Raw genomic sequence first — 22,221 nt, 5'->3', positions numbered from 1 at the left:
AATAAATGATGAGCATCTTAGTCCAAGGATATTAAACCATTTACACCATTGGAAAGGGAAAGATCCTTTCAACTGTACATTTTTGAGACATTAAATAGTTATACAAGAATAATTTGTGGGACTAAAAGAATGCTCCATATATGTGTGTGATTTAACTTACAAAAATAAAGTACACAAATAATAAAATTATAGCTCAACACATTTCTGTACACGTATGTACCTGAGCACCACCCACAGCAGAACACAGCTTCCTCCTCCTCCCACCTGACCCCTTCCTGCCAGTGGCAATCACTGTGCTGATTTCTATCACAAATTATGTGCCTTTGAACTTGATGTCAGTCGAATCATACAGTATGTGCTTTTTAAAATCAAGCTAAGCTTTTTATTGTGATATCATAGATTCACTTGCAGCTGTATGAAATAGACCCTTTACCCAAGGTTTCCCCAGAGATAACATCGTGAAAACTCAACATCAGATCACAACCGGGATATAATGATACAGTCAAGCTATAGAGCATTCCTCACCAAGATCCCCGCAGCCCTTTCATAGTTATACCCACCTTCCACCTCCAACCCCTTCCTTTTAACCCCTGCCAACCACTAATCTGTTCTGTATTTTTATAATTTGTTATTTTGAGAATGTGAAATAAATGGAATCATATGGCATGTAACCTTTGGAGATGAGTTTTTTTTTTTACTGAGCATAGTTATCTGGAAATTCATTCAGGCTGCTTTGTGTATCAATAGTTTCCTGTTTATTATGGGCTAGTGTTCCATGGTATAGATATACCATAGTTCATTTAACCATTCACCCATAAAAAGACATCTGGATTTTTTTTCAACTTTTGACTATTACAAAGCTATGTGCATTCATGTATAGATTTTTGTGTGAACATAGTCTTTGTTTCTCTGGAATAAATGTCAGATGATTGATCATATCATAATTACTAATTTCATTTTTTAAAGGGTTGCCAAACTATTTTCCAAACCACTTTATACTCCCACCAGCAATTTCTGAGTAATACAATTTCTTCAAAATCTTTGTCAGCACTTGGTGTTGTCACTTTTTTTTATTTGGCCATTCTGACAAATGTATAGTGATATGTTACTGTGATTTTAATTTTCATTCCCTAATGGCTAATGGCTAATGATGTTGAACATCCTCCCATGTACTTACTTGACATCTGTTTATCTTGAAGAAGATACTTTTTATCTTTATTCCTTGAAGAAGATAAACCTTCTTCCTTCATGTTTTCTGCCCATTTTCTCACTGGGTTGTTTGATTTTTTTGTTGAGTTTTGGCAGTTCTGTGTATTCTAAATATTAGTCCTTTGTCAGAGATGTGGTTTGCAAATATGTAATGTGTCTTTTCATCTTCTTAACAGGGTCTTTCACAGAGAACAATATTTTAATTTTGATGAAGTCCTATTTATCAATTCTTATTTTCTGGATCAAGCTTTTTGGTGTCAAGGTAACTCTTTACCTAGCCTTAGATTGAAGCTTTTTTCCCAAGTATTTTTCTAAAAGTTCTTAAGTTTTACATTTTACATTTAGCTCATGATTCATTTTGAGCTAATTTTTGTATAACATGTAAATTTTAGGTTAAGGGTTTTGGGGAGAGGGTTTTTGGTGGGGCTGGAACCCTTACAAGGGTTTTGGGGGGGAGTATGTTTTCTTGTTTTTGTTCTTGTTTTGCAGATGCATATCTAAGTGTTCCAGCACTACTTGAAAAGTCTACTCTTTTGTGATTTTGTCAAAAATCAGTTGGGCCTATTTACGTAAGTCTGTTTCTAGGTTCTCTCCTCTGTTCCATTGATATAATTATCCCTCCACGAATACCACACTGCCTTAAATACTGTAGCTGTACAGTAAGTCTTAAAATCAGGTAGACTGTACTGCTTCTCCCTCCTACTTGTTTTCCAAAATATTTTAGCTATTCTAGTTCCTTTGCCTTTCCATATAAATTTTAGAATAGTCTTATCTATACCTACAAAATAACTTGCTGGGATTTTTTTAGGAATTGCATTAAATCTATATCAGTTTGGAGAGAATCAACATCCTTGCTATATTGAGTCTTCTAATCCATGAATACGATACAGCTCTCCATTTATTTAGAGCTTCTTTGATATTTTTAATCAGAATTATACCTAACTACTCATCTTTTTTAAAGCAATTTTAACTGATATTTTTAGTTTTGGTGTCTACAGATTTGTTGCTACTACATAGAAATGCAACTGACTTTTGAATGTTTATCTTTTATCCTGCATATTTGATGAACTTTCTTACTAGTCCTCTGTGTTTTTGTAGAATCCTTAGGGTTTTCCACATATTCATGTCAGACAGGCAAATGAAAACCATAGAGAAGAGTAAACTAAAAAATAAAAGGGCAGGCTTAAGCTTTAACTTGACCAATAGTTACATTAAATGTAAATGATCTAAATATACCAATTAAAAGATAGAGATGGACATAGTAGATTAAAAAACATGACCCAACTATATGCTGTCCACAAGAAATCTACTCACATATAATGATATAGCTTTTAAAAACTCATAGTTTTATTTCTTCCTTTCCAGACCCCTTATTTCTTTTTCTTGCCTTGTTCCACTGCGAAGAACTTCCACTATTAGGCCAAATACAAGTGATGAGAGTAGACATCCTTGTCTTGTTCCTGATCTGAGGTAGGAAAGCATTCAGTCTTTCACCATTAAACACAAGGTTAGCTATAGATTTTTATACATACTCTTTATCGAGTTGAGGATGTTCTCCACTATTTCTATTTTCTGAAAGTTTTTATTATGAATTTGTATTGAATATTGCCAAATGCTTTTCTATATCAATGGATATGATCATGTAATTCTTCTTTAGCATGTAAATATAGTTGATCACACTGATTGATTTCTGTATATTCAGCTGAATTGCATCCTTGGGATGAACCACACCAGGTCATTGCATATAATACTATGTTCTGAATTGTATTTGCTATTATTTTGTTAAGGTCTTTTATATCTATATTCATAAGGGATAGTGGTCTCTAACTTCCTTTTTTTCTTACTTTCTTTGATTTTGGTATCAGTGTACTACTACTTTCATAAAATAAATTATCTTATCTCTTTTTCTATTTTCTGGAAGAAATTGTATAAAATTCTTGTTAATTCTTTACATCTTTGGTAGATTTCTCCAGTGGAACAATGTGAGCCTGGAGATTTCTTAATGTGGAGTTTTTGAATTATAAATTCAATTTCCTTAATTCTTACAGGGCTATTCAAGTGATCTATTTCATATTGAATGAATTGTAATAGTTTGTGCTTTCCAAATTGATCTATGTCATGTTTAGTTATTCAGTAAATTAGAGAATACTGAAGTCCCAAACTATAATTATGGATTTGTTTATTCTCTCACTTCTATCAGATTTTGTCTCACATATTTTGCAGCTTTATTGTTTGATGCACACACCCTTGGAATAACTGTGTCTTCCAAACTGTTAGACCAAACAGTCTCCTTAGTGGACTGACCTTTTATCACTATGTAATATATCCCATTCTTCTCTCTAATAATTTTATCTGATATTAATGTAGTCACTCCTACTTTTTCAATAGTTAATGTTTGCATGGTATATCTTTTTCTATCTTATAACTCTTAATATAGCTATATCATTATATGTGGGTAGATTTCTTGTGGACAGCATGAAGTTGGGCCATGTTTTTTAATCCACTATGTCCATCTCTAACTTTTAATTGGTGTATTTAGATCATTTATATTTAATGTAACTCTTGGTCAAGTTGAAGCTTAACCCTGCACTTTTGATTTTTAGTTTACCATTCTCTTTGGTTTCCATTTCTGTTTTCCTTTGCCTGCCTTCCTTGTGCATTGTTTGAACACTTTTGCAATTCCATTTCGATTGTACTGATTTTGAATGAATCTCTTCGTATAAGTTTAGTGGTTGCTCTAGGTATTACATTTTATATACATAACTCATCACAGTCTACTGGTGTCATCATCTTTCCAGTTTGAGTGAAATATAGAAACCTTTCTTTATATCTTATTACCCTCTCCAGTTTATAATTTTTAAAAATAATTTCCTCTACATACATTTAGAACCACATCACACAATGTTATAATTTTTTATTCAACCATCAAACATAGTTTAGAAGACAAAAAGAAAAGGGAAATGTATTGTATGTACCCATATTTTTACCCTTTCCATTGTTTTCTTCCTTCTTATATTCTAAGATTTCTTCCTTTATCCTTTCCTTTCTGGAAAGGGAACTTAGATCAGCAATTCTTCTAGGAGAGTTTTGCTGGAAACAAATTCTCTTTGGTTTCTTTGAATTGATGTCTTGATCTACCCCTTCATTCCTGATAACATTTTACCTGGATGTAGACTTCTGAGTTGACAGTTCTTTAATTTTAGCACTTCAAAATCACTGTGCCACTTCTTTCTGGCCTTTGTGGTTTCTGATGAGAAATCTGTCAAATTTTTCCCCTTATAAGTAAGATGTTTTTCTCTCACTTTCAAGATTTTATCTTTAGTTTTCAGATGTTTGACTACAATGTATCTTAGTGTGAGTTTATTTTCACTTAATTCTGAGGTTCACTCAGATCCTTGAATTGATAGGTTTATGTCTTTTGTTGAATTTATAGCTTTCAGCCATTTCTTCAAGTACTTTTAGAGGTCTAACTTTTTTCTCCTTTCCTTCAAAGACTTCAATTACATGAATGTTAGACATTTTTGTTTCAATCCCACAGGTCTTTGAGGCAATGTATCACCCACCAACTCACACAAAAGTTATTTTCTCTTGGTTTTTCAGATTGAGTAACTTCTATTGTTCTATCTGTAAGTACATTGAGTCTGTCCTTTGTCCACTCCAGTCTACTGCTGAACCCATACACTGGGTCCATTTTGGTTGATATATTTCCATGTTCTAAAATTTCATTTGGTTTTTCTTTATATCTTCTTTCTTTGCTGAGACTTTTGATCTTTTCATTTATTTCAAGAATGTGTGTAATTATTCCTTGAAGGATTTTTATCATGGCTACTTTAAAATTGTTGGAGATAGTTCTACCATCTCTGTCATCTTATTGTTGGTGTGTATTGCTTATCTTTTTTCACACAAGTTGAGATTTCCCTGGTTGGTGTGATGAATAGTTTTCATTTGAAATGGGGACATTTTAGATTTTAGGTTATGAGACTCTTGATTTCATTTGACACTTCTGATTTAGCTGGCTTTATCTGACACCATTCCAGCAGCAGAGGGGGGCTGGGTGCTGCCTCATTAATGGTGGGCAAGGGTCTGAGTTCCACTAGGCCTGCTCAGATACCACAGGGCTGATGAAAGTCCTGACTCTGCACTAGGCCTCCTCTGACACCACCGTAGGGGGGAGGGGAGGGGGTGTTGTTATTGATGGAAGTGGGAGAAGTAGTTCAGGCTCCCCACAAAATCCTCACTGATAGCAGAGTGGGTGGGGGGTGGGGGGGGTTTCTTACTGCCTGACAAGGATGAAGGTCTCGGCTCCCTATTTGACTTCTCTAATATCACCTGAGTCGGGGGTTGGGGTGTCCCTTTACAATCTGGCAGGATGGAAACCTAGGCTCCCTGCTCACTCTTCGCTGGTGGGGTGGAGGTGAGGACCACAGTGTCTTCTGGAGTGTCTGGCTAGAGTAGGAAAGTTATCATCCAAAATACGGACCTCAGGGCTGCCTCTTCCCCCATCCTTGGTCTAGAGAGGGTAGGGTTTTGCTTGGACTTTTGCTAAGGCATTTCCAGGTTGCTGGCTTCTTCAGCTCTAAGCTTGGATATATGAGGCAAAACGAAATCCCAGTAAGCTCACCACCTGTGGTTCCTCAGCCCTGAGGCTCCCAGCTAGCCTGCTTTCTTCTCTCTGCCTTGCAGTCTTCTCAAGGTCATTTTATGTAAAACGTTCAGGCTTTTCAGTTGTACTCAGTGGGAGGAATAGGGAAAGTGTCTTTACTCCAGCTTCCCAGAAGCAGAAGTCTAGTATCGCTTTTCTTTGTAGTCATTAGTTTTAAGATTATGTGACACTGGCCTCCTGAGAAAGATATGAAAACAACTACTTAATCTTATTTTCAAAAGCAGCCAATTTTATCCATTATAAAATGGGAGCTGTACAACCAGTAATTGTCAGAATTTAAATTAATTGCACATTTTACTGTCTTGCACCTTTTCTGCTGACTCACTTCTTGTTGAAGTCTTACTTAACTACCAGCCCTAGTGTTCTACTCCCATTCCACAGTAACCAGATTGAATATCCAGGGAACGATGACCGACGAGAGGTGGTGAGGGACTGGCTGGGCTGCTGAGAGCGAAGGCCTGGGCAGCAGAGCTGCACACAGGGCACGATGGGAGGCGTACAGGGATCACGGGCTGGCTCTACTCTCAAGAAGCATCTGGGGGCAAAGAAGGGGAAGTATTACTGAAGTAACTTTGCGAAGGGGAATGCAATGAATTGTCCAACAGAATTTCTGAGGAAACAGAAACAAGTGACATGCTGGGCCTGGAAGGGTTTCCACAGTGGCTTCCGGCTGGGGGAGAAGAGGGAGTGATTCTGGTGTAATTTGAGGTGACAGAGCATTTGCTTCCGCAGGTATCTCTTGCTTACATTGGCCATTTGTTATTTACAATTCAAAATCACTTAAGGGTTTATCTTTCACTATGTGGCTCTCATCCTACTGAAATCCCAGTTCAGGGGCCTCTCTATTCATTCATGACTGCTGAGTTTGCCAGAGCATTTTCTGCTTTCTCCTCCCTTGAATATTAAGGGATTCGCAGGCAAAGTCTCTTGTGAAAGTCCAAGAAAGTAGAGACTGGAGACTTTCAAACTAATTGCCTTATTTATAATTATCACTAATAGAAACCATGCATCTATCCTCCATTTTTGAGAGTTACAACCTCTTTTATTCAATTTTACCCTATTAGTTTCTTTGACTAAATTTATCTCATATTAATGTGCTTATATAGGAAAAAATATCAAAACAAGTGACATAAAAACAGACTTTTTGAGACACACACTATTGAAATTTGAGAATTGCCTATACTGCTGGGTTGTTAAAATATTGTAATGACCTGGTTTCCATATTTATTTTTAAATGCTTACATGAAAAGAGAAAAGATGCAAAGCATCCCTACTTTGCAAACAGGAACATTACCTACTAACACTAAGCTCTACCAGGCAGGAGTTTCTACAGCAGGCTTACCAAAGGCAGGAAGAAGTAGTGTTCCCTTATTTTCTTTTCCAATCTTATGGCCAAGTGGGCAACATAAAAAATATAAATGAAAGTACGCATTACAACTTCACAGGTGTTAAATACACCCACCCATTCTCTGAACCAGGCTGTTTTTCTTTGAGGCCATCTCCTCCTCTATGGGACCTTCTTGGGCCTCACTGGGGGCCACCCTCTCTGACAACACAGGTTCTTTCCCTAGGGGACCTCAGATAATCTCATTCCTTTGTATAACACTGTGTTCGTTGTCTGTGGCTTTTTAACAGGTTAGCACCAACTTGGTGGTAACCCTGAAGAAGTTCAATCTCTTATAGTCTGGAGGTTAGTAGTCCAACATGAGCAGCACAGGGTTGCAGTCAAGGTGTCAGCAGAGCCCCCCTCCTAAGGCTCTAGGAAGGGTCTGCTCCTTCCTCTTCCAGCTTCTGGTAGCTCCTGGCATTCCTTGGTTTGTGGCCACATCACTCCAGTCTTCAGGCCAGCATCTTCAAATCTTCCTCTGCTCCATCCTCACACTGCCTTCTCTTCTGGGTGTGTAAGATCCTCCTCTGCTCTCTCTTCTAAGGACCCTTCTGATGGTATTTGGGGCCCACGTGAATAATCCAGGATCATGTCCCTCTCTTAGTACCCTTAATCACATCTTTGCCATATAATGTAACAATCCCAAGTTCTAGGGTTTAGGATAGACATATCTTTTGGAGGGACATTTTTCAACATACCACACCATCTCTGTGCCAACAATTTCTAAATTGGTGTCACTCAAAGTCCCCTGGGCCCCAGGTTATGTACTCATGAAGGGGATCATGAATGTGTCACCCCAAAAAAGTGCCACTTTGGTATAAGGATTATTTGCAGCTAAGGCAATGGGAAAGAAGCAGATACAAGAAAAGCTCCCTTCGCATCTGCTCTTTGCCTAAAAGCAGGACATAAACTTGAAAGTAGTCCCTCCTCCACTCTTCCAAGATGGACAAAAATTAATCAACAGAGATAACTTTAGACCTATGAGCCCGGAGTCAGCACCAAAGGAATCTACATAACAAATTTTAATAACTAGCCTTTTTCTCCACTCTTAGAAGACTAAAATTCCTTTCTTTTGTCCTGTTATTTCTCCACAGATTTATTGTTCTTTGTGAGAGATGCCATGTAAGCCAAAGCTCTAAGCCATCTCATTGAGTTACTCATTTTTCCCCTGAGTATACCCCATGTTAACATGAGGTTTACATGTTAGTGAAGTTCTGTTTTTCTCTTGTTAGTCTTTTAACAAATTAACAAAAGGTAATTGCTACAGGGGTCTGAGACAAGAACCAAGAAGTGGAGAGAAAATTAACTTTCTTTCCTATATCCAACTCTCTACTTGGACACTGAAAGTCAACTTTCATCTAACCCCTAAACCATGCTCATTTATCCAGGTGCTGGGCCAGAGATTTTGAAGCCATTGTTTGTTCTGCCCATTATCTGCCTTCTGCATTTCATCCAGTTCCAAAAATATCCCCTTTAGCCACCCTCTGTTTTTACCACCTCATTCTAGGCCCCCATGCATCCCACAGAGGCCTCCTAACTAGACTCCTGACTTCCACTTCTGCGCACTTCAGTTCATGCAGAGCAGAGTCAGCTGGGGGAAATGCAAACAAGATCATGTTCTCCCTGTCTAAAGTCTTGGGGGACTTCCCATTGCTGGGAGGATAACATCCAGCCCTTGTGGTATCCCTGCCCCACCACATACCATTCTCACCACCTCTGCTCCAACCATCTAGCTTTGCTCATGACCTCAAACAAGCCCTCACACACCATCCTCTCTCTACCTGGGCCCTCTGGACCCCCACACTGACACTCTGATCCTGACCTACCTCCCTCCTTGTCCTCTGACCTCAGGTTAGAAGTCCCTGAAGAAAAGTTCTGACCCAAAAGGGGTGGCCTCTTTTAGTCTCTCTCATGCCCTCTCTTCCTGCATTGTACCTCCACACACTGAATGAAGCATTTTTGGTTTACTTGTTTCTTTTGTGTCTCTCCCACTTAGATGGTAAGCTCCACAAAGGCAGGCATCTTGTCTGTCAGTGTTACTGTTTCCAGCACTTGATGCACAGTAAGTAACCACCTTCTCACAATGTCAGGATGTCATACAAAACTTTCCATGACAACTTCTGCCTCCCACAGGGGCTATTGCACCTGACTGCAATGGAGAGACGAAAAACTAAGGAATGGCATTAGAGATCAGGTATTCAGTCTTTGAGAATTAAGATTTTTTTCCTTAATTCCTTTCAGCAAAGCCAACCCTCAGGGCTCTATGTGTTTGGTCCTAAAGTGTGCCAGCCCTGGTTAGTTTTAGTGCTGTATACTGCAAACTGCTCAATGACTAGATCCAGGAAGTCTGAGCACATAGTCAGGTGTTTGTTTTTTCCCAAAGGTCTAGTAGGCTCTATAGGCCCCCAACCAAATTTTAACTAGATCAGTGCTAATAGAACTTTCTGTAATGATGGGAATGTTCTATATCTGTGCTGTTCAGTATAGTAGCCCCTAGGCTATTGAGCACTTGAAATGTGGCTAATACCACTAAGGAAATGATTTTTATTTTTGTTTAATGTTGGTCATTTTAGATGTCAGTAGCTCCTATGTTAAACAGCATGGCTGGAGCCTCCTTACCATAGGGAGGGGAAACCCTGTGTAAGAGCTGTTCCAGGAAAACTAGCAAGTGAGTGAGCACATGTTTGGTCACTTGTTCATGAAGTGTCATCTGAACAGTGGTGACCAAGAAGCTTAAGGGGCAGTAGGGAGAAAGGCCCCAAAGTTTCTTGACTTTGGGTGCGGCTTTGGCCAGGACCCACATACGTGAGAATCTCTGTAAGCAGATGAGAAGAGCTCGGTCACTTGGAGGCGGACAGCAGAGGAAGAGGCTCTGACCTCGGTTGGAGGAAAGGACAGGGACTGAGAGTCCTGTTAGAAAAACAGAGCTGCTGGAGATCTTCAGACACTCAGGTGTACACACACCCAGAAAAACAGCACCAGATCTTGAGAACAGAGGACAGGAAGGAAACACTTTCTGGTGATCAGGATTACTTAGGAGGGGCTCTGGGGAACCCAACAGAGCCGGGGAAGATTGTCCCCATGGGGCAGAAGGAACCCCTTCCTCACACCACTGAACAGTACTTGCTGCACTGACAGTACACCCAGTTCCTAGCACATGTGTGTATGTGTGTACTTGTCTCTCCTGAGGGTATTAGCCCCAGGCAGGTTCACTATAGATTTGGTGAGACCTAGAAATGACAACAGAATGTTCGTTGGGTTATTCTCATGGCGGTAGGTTGAGCACTAGGATCATGTCTGCATCCAACAGTCTGCAGGTCCACAGTGCCCCCTCCATTTCTGCCTCCACCCAGAGCACTGGGAAGAGCTCTTATATAGTGACTCAGTCAATAATAGCTCATTGCCAATGGGTGTGGGGACATTAGCCTAGAGGTAGGCCAATTACATCAACAAGTATTTAGGGTTAGGTGAGGATATTGGCCATAGGAACTTCCATTTCCCCCACAGTACTGAATATGTCTGCTACCCAGGGAAATGAACTCCATTCCATATTTCTTGAATAAATCAATGATTGAGTTCCACAGATAGAAATAAGCATATGGAGGAATATACCAAGCTGACCAAGCACCAAAACTGAGTGAATAATAAATAAGATCCTTTTTTGGGGTTAAGAGATGGGGAGATGTGTCAATTAGCATCCTTTTGGAAACAGACGGCCACCCAAGTTGGAGAAGGTGATGGTTTACAAAGGGCTATTGAGGATTGTGGGTGGGGAGAGTCAGGACTCATCCCCAGGTAGAGAGGGCATCCTTCACAGGTGCAGAGCCCTCTGTTGGATGGAGGAAACCAGCCTGAAGCAACACCACAGTGAGTCAGAGAGCCAGAGAGATACATTTCACCACCCCCCTCCTCAGCTTCCAGCTGGTGCTCCAGCAGGGAGATTGGCAGATTTCAACCAGAAGCCAGAGGGCAGGGGAGCCTCCTTGATAAAGCCTCTGGGACAGGAAAGGAGTGGGGAGCACATCTGAGGGACACCAGGGAAAGAGCAAAGAGCAGACAATGTGCAAGGATTAGAATGACCAAAATCCAGATCACTGACAACATCAAATGCTGGCAAGGATGTGGAGCGACAGGAACTATCATTCATTGCTGGTGGGATTGCAAAATGGTACAACCACTTTGGAGGACAGTTTAGGAGTTTCTTATAAAACTAAACACTCTTAATATACAATCTGGCAATCATGCACATTGGTGTGTATTTACTCAAAGGCATTAAAAAATTCTGTCCACATAAAAACCTATACATGAGGTTTATAGCAACTTCATTTGTAATTGTCAAAACTTAGAAGCAACCAATATGTCCTTCAGTAGATGAATGAACAGATGAACTGTGAGTTACATCCAGATGATGGAATGTTAGTGCTAAAAAGCAATGAGGTATCAATCCATGAAAAGACATGGAGGAAAGTTAAATGCATATTAATAAGTGACAGGAGTTGATATGAAAAAGCTGCTCAATACAGCATGGTTCCAACTATATGACGTTGTGGAAAAAGCAAACCTATGGAGACAGTGAAAAGATCTGTGATTACCAGAGGTTAGAGGGGAGAGAGGGATGAAAAGGCAGAACACTGGTTGTCTTCAGGGTATGTCATTATATATTTGCCCAAACGGTACAATGTACAACACCAAGAGTGAGCCCTAATGTAAACTATGGACGCTGGGTGATAATGATGTGTTGGTGAAGTTTCATCAGTTGAACAAATGTACCACTGTGGTAGGAGATGTTAATAGTAGGGGAAGCTGTGTGTGTTTGGGGGCAGGAGGTATTTGCTCAATTTTGCTGTGAACCTAAAACTATTTTCAAAAATAGTCTTTTTTTTTTTTAATGCAAACATAAGGGCATTGGCTCCCAGAAATGGCAGGCAAAGGACTGCAGTCCAAAGCGGATATGCATGAATGACAAGTAGCACATGAAAGATGTATCAGTCTCACTAGCCATTGGGGAAAAGCAAATTGAGACCCTGGTGAGTTATCACTAACCCCCAATGGCAACAAAAACTAACAACAGCAACACCATCAAATGCTGGCAAAGACAGAGAAATTGGATCACTCATACAGTGCTGATAGGAAGTCTGGAAAAGCTGCTTCAATACAGTGCCTTGATCAGTCTGGAAAAAATTTTGGTAGTTTCTCAGAAACCTAAACATAGACTTAGCATACAACCCAGCAATCACACTCCTGGGCATTTACTCCAGAGAAACAAAAACTACATCCACCACAGACCAGTACACAGTTGTTCTCAGTGCCTTTATTTGTAAGAACCCCAAAGTGGAAACAACAAATAGGTCCTTCAGACAGTGACAGTTAATCAAACTGTGGTACATCCACACCATGGAATACTACTTAACAAAAAAGAGGGACAAACTACCAGGGCACACAGTGACGTAGATGGATCTCACGGGAATTGTGCTGGCTGAAAAAAGCCAATCTCAGAGGTTGCATACTATATGATTCCATTTATATAACATGTTCAAAATGACAAAGTTATAGATGCAGAGAACAGATGAGTGGTTTAAAGGGATAGCAAGAGGGAGTCTAGGTGGTGAAGGACCAGTTCTCTACCTTGATTGCAGTGATGGTTACATGAATGTGTCAATGTGAAAAAATGGCCTAGAGCTGAACACACTCATTGTACCCACGTGGACCTACCGGTTGTGAGGTTGCACTATAGCTACCTAAGATGTGACCAAGCTGGCTGAAGGGTACAAGGGACCTCCCTGTACTAACTTTACAACTTTCTGTGAATGTATAATTACTTCAAAATAAAAAGTTTTAAGAGAGCCGTGTCCTTCTTACAGCCAGCCAGGGGCAGAGCCAGCCCAGGACTTATGTTTTGGGATGAGCACCCCCCTCCTGCCCCAGACCGCAGGGCAAGGCTTCCCTTGAATGATGAACATCCCACAGACAAACAGCTGCTGTGATCTAGGCCCCAAGAACACCCTTCCCTCCTGATTCAAGAGCCAAAAGTTGCTCCCCTTACTCGGAGGGGGGCTCCCAGTAAAGCCTGTGCCAACCTCTTCCCTCTGCCCATTCCTGCCTGCCCACCTCTTCCCCTGCTAGGCCTGTGAGAGGCCAGGAGGGGGTCGCAGTGCAGGGCAGAGGAGGGAGCCCGTGGTGGGCCAGCACAGGCCCGTCTCAGCCCCAGCTCCAACCCAGAGGCCTGGGCCAGGCCCCGCCCCAGCACTGCAAAGGCAGCCCAGACTCTCAACTGAAAAAGAAACCCAAGTTCCGTGGGCTGAGTTCAAACCTCTGGCTGGCAGGGACATCGGCTTCCTCTGGCCAGTTGGAAAGGGAGCTCCAGGTACTTTCTGGCTTCAATGGGCTGCAGGCTGCCCTGAAAAGCTGACTTCTACCTCTAGGCCATTAATTGTATAGTAAATTTTATTCATAACCCCTGATTCCTTTTGGACTACAACCCAGCTTAGAAGTTGGGACCTACCAAGCTCTGCTGAGGTAGAAAATTATGGGCCATGCTTATCCAAACACAAACACCATGAGTAAACCTCCTGAAACCATCTGCCAAATGTCAGTGTCGCTTCCACCGGATATTATATGTTGATTCTGTGGACACAGTGACTCTCTGGGCTGTTTTTAATGACAGTACCAACTTCAAATTTTATGCTTTTGTTGCAAGATGGCTTCTACGATTAGTCTAAAATTCTTGAATGTTCGCTTTAAAATTGCCATGTTTGAAAAAAGACTTTTCATAAAGCTATCATTTTGCACATGCCAAAAAAAATAAGAGCATAGGATTATTAATTAAAAAAAAAAAAGACCACCTCCTTGCAGTGGGTTCCATACACCACTTTAATACATAACACTGCCCTTCACATTTAATGACATTAAGGAGAACAAATCTGTCCTGGTATTGACTTTAGATGGGTTTGGTCTTTTGCCAGGGAGTTTAGCTGTCATTTCTTATAAGTTAAATGGTGACCCAGGCCAGGAATGAAGACAATGCCTGGAAGATAAGGAAGAGGACTCAAGCAAATAGCTTCAGTCTCTAAATTAGCTAGAAAGAAGTTTCCATCAGTGAGTAGATCGGCTGCATCTGCTCTTTGCCGGGCCTGTCTTCACGCAGCCATAATTACTATCAGCTCTGCTCCGTGATGGACGTTGACAGATTCTGGGCTTGACATTGAGCAAAGTGGTATTAAGTCCTAACTCTAGGCAAGAGTTTCCAGTTCCACACCATTGATTACCCGTTTGCACCTCACATCCTAGAGTGCTCCCATGTTTAGGTGGCAGGCAGATGTAAGAATGTTTCTATAGAATGATTTCTAAGAATGATTTGAGAGGCTAAGAGGGCCAAGGATGATCTGACCCTTGTGCATGTCCATCAGGAAGGTTAGAATGCCTTGCTCTGGCTTTATCTTCCAGATGGGTTCTTTTCCACAGTTCTGTGTCTTTTCCCCACTTCGGGCACTCTGACTGCTCAGGGAACTCCATCTATTATGGGGAAGATCTGTGAAATCCTATCTTCTCTCATTGGTTCCCAGTATCCCTGAGGTGTTCATGTTTAAAGGCAGGTGAATAAGCCCCAAACAAGGAAGCTATTACTCATTTTGAGTTAAAAAAAATTTTTTAAAGCAAATATAGATAATAGTCATGAAAACAAGTCTTTGGGGGGTAGTAGCCAGGGTACATTATAAAGGAAAACTGGCTCATTTCTAATATTTTTTAAATAATTAAAATAACTAGAGAAAAATCTAACAAAAGTTGTGCAAGACCTCTTCACTGAAAAGTACAAAATGCTGTTGAGAAATTTTTTAAGTACTAAATAAGGGAAGGAAATACACTGTGTTCATAGATTGGATGGCTCAATATAGTAAAGATGCCAATTCTTAAATTCATCTATAGATTTAAAGCAATCCCAAACAAAGCCCTGGTAGGGTTTTTGTGGAAATTGACAAGCTAGTTCTAAAGTGCATGTGGAAATCTTGAAAAATAATGGTGCTGGAGCAGTTATATGACCAATTACTAAGACCTGTTACGAAATCATAATCAGGACCCTGGGATTGACATGACAATAAACAGCACAGTGGGACAGCCTAATTTGTCTTTGGTGTTTCTAGGTTTTGCCACAATGTGACCAGACCATGATTGCTTGGGAGAAGATCCTGGAATGAATACCACCCACTAAATGGCTGGTACTTACTAGAAAGGCCTGGTCTGGACCCCCAGGCCAGGAAATCATCAGAATGTTGAAGTAAGAGGTAATTAAAAGTTTCCAGTTAAGGAAAAGAAAGTAAAGAAGGCAGAGAGAGTGGTAGGTGAGGGAGGGAGACAGGGCTGAACCATAGCTCGTTACTCAGAAAGTGACATCACTGTTACTTCAACAGTTTCTCTAAATTTCCCTTACATTAACTTCCTCTCAGGAAGTGTACGGAAGGCCGAATGCCTATTAGCACTGATTTGTGGGATCCCTCTTACTAGGTCAACACTCAACTCTTCCATAGGATGCCAGGCGAGCATGAAAGCTAAGGCCTCCACTGTCACTTTTTGGGCACTGATAACACAAAATTGCTCAAAGAACCAAGAAAACCTCTAAAGAGAAATCTAAACAAAACTAAAGGATTGCTCATATAGGATCAGTTGAATAAATTAAGGTACATTCATACAAGGGAATCTTATACTACTTATTAATTATATCAATAAGGTCATTTCTCAGTGTGCATTTGGAAAAATCACTACAATGAAACAAAAAAGCCCAGTGCAAGACAATATGTGTGGCCCTCTGAAGGTAGGGAAGGAGCTCAAATGTCATTTTTATTTAACCTTCATAACCACATATAATTCTATTAATTGGTTAAGAAACCAAAGTTTATAAATTGTAGAGTCCATGGTCTAAAGGATTGCAATTTGACTGGAGTCTTCTGAAGCATTTGATTGTTAATTGCATCCTGTCCCCTCAGTCCTGGGCATCTGCCATTCTCAACTCTGTCACTACTCAAAATGTAACCACTGGGCCAAGAGCCGCAGCAGCCATGGGCAGCTGTTTAGAAATGCTTTCCCACCTGGATTATTAAACCCAGTCATTCTTTCTGCCAAAAGTAAAGCTCCCCATGCTGTTTTTGCATGGAATACATGGATAATGTTTAGGGGTCAATGTGAAAGTCTATAGAGTGAAAAAGAATTTAGGATTGCATACTGCTTAAGACCTGCAATTCATTGCTGCATGAAAACACATAAACCTGTGGGGACAAAAATAATTAAAGGTATAAATGTAATATACAAAAGAGGACTGATCTTAATTAAGTCATTATCTCATGGCCTCTCATTACTTCATGGCCTAGCATTTCTGTCCATGCTTATCTATGATGGATAAGGACTTAAATAAAATCTATTTCAGCCTGAAAAAGGAAATAAAGGCCAGGTCCTGTCCCAGACTTAATGAATCAGACTCTGCAAGTCAGCAAGATCGCCCAGACAGGGTTTAGGTTTAAGTCTGAGAAGGGCTCCTGTGGGTGACGGCAACCTCAGGGGTGTTTTTATTGCTCTATTGTGTCAGGTTCCAGGGTTCAGGTCACTATCAAAAACAGACACAAAGATGAAATCTTTCTCATGCGTCTATGCAGAGTTTTTGAAATGACACAGATAAGGGTGGAAAGTGATCTGGGAATGACCCAAGGCGTCGCCAGGGTACACATACCGCACCCCCCCCCCCCCCCCCCCTGCAGATGAATAGCCGGGCGGTGTGCAGCAGGGTAAGGAAGAGAGCCGAGGCAGCACTGAGAGGGCGGCCCTGCGCCGTCAGGCCTTGGGTGCTCGGGGCTCCCTCTGTCCTGTCTCTGTGCAGCCATGTTGCTTCAAGTGAGGTAAACATGCCGGGCGTTGTTAGTCTCGAGTGATAAACAAGACAGAGCCCATGTACACAGCACACCAAACTCCCACAGGAGGAAGGCGTTTTTAATCCATGAATTACAACAATTTGAAAGGAAATCGAGGCCTCTGGCCAGGGACCAGACTCTAAAGAAATATGTTTTACCAGGACATAAAGCCAGCCAGGGCCTTGGAAATAAAAAGGTGCATTCACATCCCAAAACACAGCAAAAGGCTTCCACCCACTCTCTTTCTGTACCCCTTTGTCTCTTGATTTGGTGATAAATTTGCAATTAAATGTTTGATAATGAAAGCCCAGTGCCTAATAAATTAAAACACTTAATGCTTGAATATCCCATTCACTAGTTTGAATTTTTTAAAAAAAGGTTTTAAGAAGGTAAAATTAGGATGTAAGCTTATGTTCTTATTTGGCCAAAAGTCCTACTAGCAGCAAGTTGCAATGTGACAGAGAAAGTCCTTCAGAGCTCAGACAGACAAAGAAGTCAGAGACCAGTCTGTTGCAAGGGGCATCGGTATTTTTGATGAAATCATGTGGGGGTATCCAGGAGATGGGATGGACAAGAGCAAAAGGGAACAAGTCATTTCTGTCTCAGTTTCATGTTAGGGTGATCAATTTATCCCAGTTGCCTGGGATTTTCCCAGCTTTAGCACCCTCAGAAATCCCTCAGGCAAGGGCAAAGTGGGACAAACGGTCACCCTACTGACCATATACTGAGGTAATCAGCTGGGTGCAGAATAGCCCTGGCCAGGTCCTGATACCCAGGGCACTCCCCGAGCTCTGGTTTGTCTAAATCTGAAAGTCAACCCTGCCGAGCCAAATTCTGTCTGAAGCACACCCTTTGGAGGAGAACACAGCAGGGGTGCTGCGTGATCACAAGTCTGATCTCATGCCCAGTGGGTGAGTCACAGTGGGCAAGGGCTCAAGAGACAGAAGGAAAGACCCAGAGGCACCACACGAGACATGAGGGTCTATTGGAACTTATGCACAGGGAGTCCAGGAGGCTGACTGGATGAGATGGTGCACTGCAGTCGTGGACAGGGAGGGAACTGTTCACGGGGTGCAGGACACAGGCTGCCTGTGTGCCAGGGGTGAGGGGACAGAGACTACGTGCTTTGCTAGGAGAGATCATTCTTGTGTGACCAGCGCTCCAAGGAATGAAACCTTGATTGGAGGAACTGGCCTCTTAAGAACATGTTTCCATGGATAAGAGGCCTGGATTTGGCCAGCCCCAGGCCATCAGATACCCTGCATACCACCAAAGGCGGGGGCACGTGGACACTCAGTTATTCTGGGACAGAAGATTATAAGCAGGCAGGGCTTGTCCCCACAAGTGTCATTTCCCAAACAGAGGCTCACTAGTCTTTGATGGAAACTTTTCCAACAACAGTGGTGTTTTGAAAGCCAGGCTTTTATTTGGAGAAGGCATCTTGAAAAATCCTTGAAAACGCTTCCTTTATTTTTATTAAAGAGCCCCTGGAACATGTCCCTGGGCTTGCATAGTGCCCTTTTTAGTTTAGATTGACTTCTTCCTCCTCACACCACATTGAAACCTAAACAAAACTCAAACATGAGCTCCTGTGCTGCAGGCGGTATTCCGTTCAGTCTGTGCCCCTGCCGCCAGGGGACAGATGAGCTCAGCCCACATCCACACTGCAGGACCCCAGCAGAAAGGCAGGGCCAGCAGTGCCCTTCAGTCTCAACAGGGCTCCTCGGAGGAGTGCATACACCACACACTCAGGGACGCCGGGGACAGAGCTTCACTCTGGTTTCCTCAACAGCAGGGTGTTAATGGGTGCATGTGCCCAGGAGTATGGGTGCATGTGCCCAGGAGTCCGAACCACCCAGCCTCAGGCACCTCAGCAACAGGGAGATGGACCTAAGATTCTGCAACCAGTTCCAATGTTTGGGGGTGTTTCCCACACCATCAAGCAACTCTCAGACGCCAGCTGGGTGTCCTGCAGCTCAATGCAATTCTAACACCATCTGTCTGGAGCATCAGATCCCACAGCTTGAGGGCTCAGTCCTACTAGACTGCATCCCCCCACCACTCTTCAGATGCCATTTGTAAGTCCAGGTTGTCACCTGTGTTTTGATGACCAGCTACACAGATTAGGTTTCAATAACCCCATCTTTGGATCCATTAATTTGCTAGAGCAGCTCACAAAACTCAGAGAAACATTTTACTTACTAGATTACCAGTGTATTATAAAAGGATATAATTCAAACAGCCAGATGGAAGAGATGCACAGGGCCAGGGCCAGGGCCCAGAGCTTCCATGCCCTCTCCAGGCACCGCACTCCCCACTCCACCCATTCACCAACTCCCACTGGAAGCTCTCCCAGTGGGTCCAGAAACTTGGGTTTTGGTAGAGGCTTCATCACACAGGCATGATTGAAGAGATGCACAGGGCCAGGGCCAGGAGCAGTTCACAGGTTCAAACTCCTGAACACGTTTTACTTTGGAGCTCGGCTCTCTAACCAAATGCCCTCTGTGGTTTTATGGAGTCAGTATGTATAAACTGATAATGATCTCAAGACATTTCATTCTCTCAGCATGAACAGCAGTGAGGCTGGAGAGGTTGCTGTGTTGTCCTGAGTGGTTCATCCACAGTAAGTTTCCTCCTGCCCATTGAAAATGGGTCTACTGGCATGCTTTCCCAGAGTCCCTATTTGGTAGCACAATCTCATCCCCTGAGGAAATTTGTCATAAATGACATGAATGGATTACAAATAACAAAATAAAACAAACAAATGCAAGACATAGAATGGGGTATAAAGAGCTCCCATTTGTGTTAAAAAAAAAAAAGAGGAGACAACATATATGGAGGCTTGCTGAGCCCCTCTGGTAGAATCCGTAAGATACAAAGCACCAGAGAGGGTCTCTGGCAGAGTGACAGGGTTGGGGGACTTTAAACTGTATGTTCTTTATGTACCTCTTGGATTTTATAATACATAAATCAATTTTAAAGCTTCATCATTCTTTTAAATGCAGTTACTCTGGCTTTCTTTGAGCAACTACTCCAGCCAGTGAGTGACTTTTTTTTTAATAAAAAAAAATCAAGTTTTTTCCTTCTAAATAACAACTTATTTGATAGGTGCTAATGCTAAGGGATCAAAATTAAGTCAATTGAACACTAATGACCTGAATCTTTTTCTATTTGTTTGTTTGTAAATTTTAATTCTTTTATTCAAGTTTCATTGTGTGACCTCTGTTCCTTCATCTGGTACAGTTCCTGTATCAGTTTCATAAATTATATTTTTGCACATCTTCAAGTTTTAAAAGGAGATAAAACATCCCTAGCCTAAGGTCGCCATATTCCTTTACTCCGATGAGAGGGTCTTGCTCACAGGCCAGGGGTCTGTTCCCACCACCTTCTCTAACCCATCCCTCCTGGCTCCCCTGACAGTGCTGAGCCTCCTAGGGCAGAGAGCAGGGCCGGGCCTCACTCAGTGCCTGCCCAGGCACTCCCCTTTCTTCTCCTGCCACGTGGGCATGCAAGCACGGTGTGCTTTCAGGGGAGCGGCACTCTTTGCATTCATCCCACACCATGTGCGGGGCCTGACACCCCCCAGGTGCTGGCTGTGAGGAGCGCCGTTCCATCCCCCAGCTGGCAGATCAGAAGGACCCACCATGAGGCCGGTGGCTAACAAGATGCTCCTCACCTCCCTGGGCTGTGCATGGCCCCAGGGCATGGGAAACCCATGTTTCCAAGGCACTTGGGAGAACATGGCCTAGGTGGGGGCCCAGTATGGTGCCTAAGAGCCCAAACCCCCCCTGTTAGTAGAAGTCCTATGCCTCAGTTTCCCAATTTGTAAAATAGGGATAATAACAGAACTCACCTCATAGGTTGTTGTGATAGAGAAGAGAGTCATCACATAGAGGTCTCTAGAACAGCATCAGGGCAGGAGCATCCTTGGTAGCCCTACTATTATTATTGGCAGGGAACACCAGAAGCTCTGCCCCATAATTCTTAGATAGCATTAGTTCAAGGACATTCTACATAACACCTGGGGGTGAAGGGGGACTTCCCCTCCCACATAACTGAGTTAGATTTTCTAGTCGTTTCTGCAATGGGAGTGGACTTAGTTATGTGATTTTAAATATAAAGGTAGCATTTATTGCAGCCAGGTGTGCTGGAGCAACTGTATATACTTCATGTATCTACGTACACAGACACACAGCAAGTCCTCCCACACCCGCACATACATTAATGACTTCAAGCGAAAGTAAACACTGCAAAGAATCAGTGCTTCCGTCACTGACGTCCTTGTGAGGGCCCACAAGTTCCCTTCAGGATTGTAGAAGGAAGACATGAATTGTTGGGCCCTCTGCTTCCTCATTCTCTGTTAACTCGACCCACTGTTCTTCAAACACATGAATTCTTGGGGGAGAAATGAAGATTATCCTGGTTTTTGGTCTTCTCCATGACAAGGACTCTTATTGCCTGGACTCACCTCCTGGAGGGTTAAGTAGATGTCTGTGGGCAACCTGGGCCCTGATTGCTATTCCCAACATTATTTCCCTGGTAAAATGTACTTAGAAGACCAGATGTCCAGCTTTGAAAAGTCTGTAGATTAGAGATCTGCTTTGTTGCACTGGATTTTTTTAAATGTTTGTTTGCATTTCCTGTGGTATGCTGATGATTTAAAAGCCTAACCCTTGAACTCAGCTAGCAATTATAGTGCAGGGAAAAGCTCAGGGGAGTCAAACCCCAAAGTTCATAGGTGCTGTGTTAGTTCAGTGAGTTCTCATTAATGTAATGTACTGAACACTGAAATGAATTTCCCCTCACATGCTAATGTCAACAAGATATTTCCTTTGGTATTTATTTATTGGCATTTGACCATACAGGGGAAACCTCAGAAATCTGCTTCTCATCTGGAAAGCTTGAAGGAACTTTCCCTACCATGCCTGTCCACCCCCTGACCTTGCTTGTCTCGTCGGAGTGAGGAACCCCTGGCTCACGTTCCCTCTCCCCACACGTCGGGACCCTGGTTCATTTCAGCTGCTTACCTTACTTCTATCATGTTTGTCTTCATTTCCAAAGGCTTTTTA

The 22,221-nt window shown here is 42.1% G+C and overlaps 1 long non-coding RNA gene across 1 annotated transcript; it reads left to right on the top strand.

Moving 5' to 3' along the window:
- The first annotated feature begins 1,307 nt into the window (after positions 1-1,307).
- LOC118974039 (uncharacterized) lies at positions 1,308-16,991 on the top strand. The gene is made up of 3 exons (XR_005063617.2): positions 1,308-1,471; positions 1,699-1,778; positions 15,398-16,991. It is a non-coding gene; the product is annotated as an uncharacterized lncRNA (long non-coding RNA).
- Positions 16,992-22,221: the final 5,230 nt, after the last annotated feature.

This window comes from Manis javanica, chromosome 1 (genome assembly GCF_040802235.1).
Source record: "Manis javanica isolate MJ-LG chromosome 1, MJ_LKY, whole genome shotgun sequence".
Taxonomy (NCBI): Eukaryota; Metazoa; Chordata; class Mammalia; order Pholidota; family Manidae; genus Manis; species Manis javanica.
Note: the sequence above shows the minus strand (reverse complement) of the source record. Positions and strands in the feature narration are given on the sequence as shown.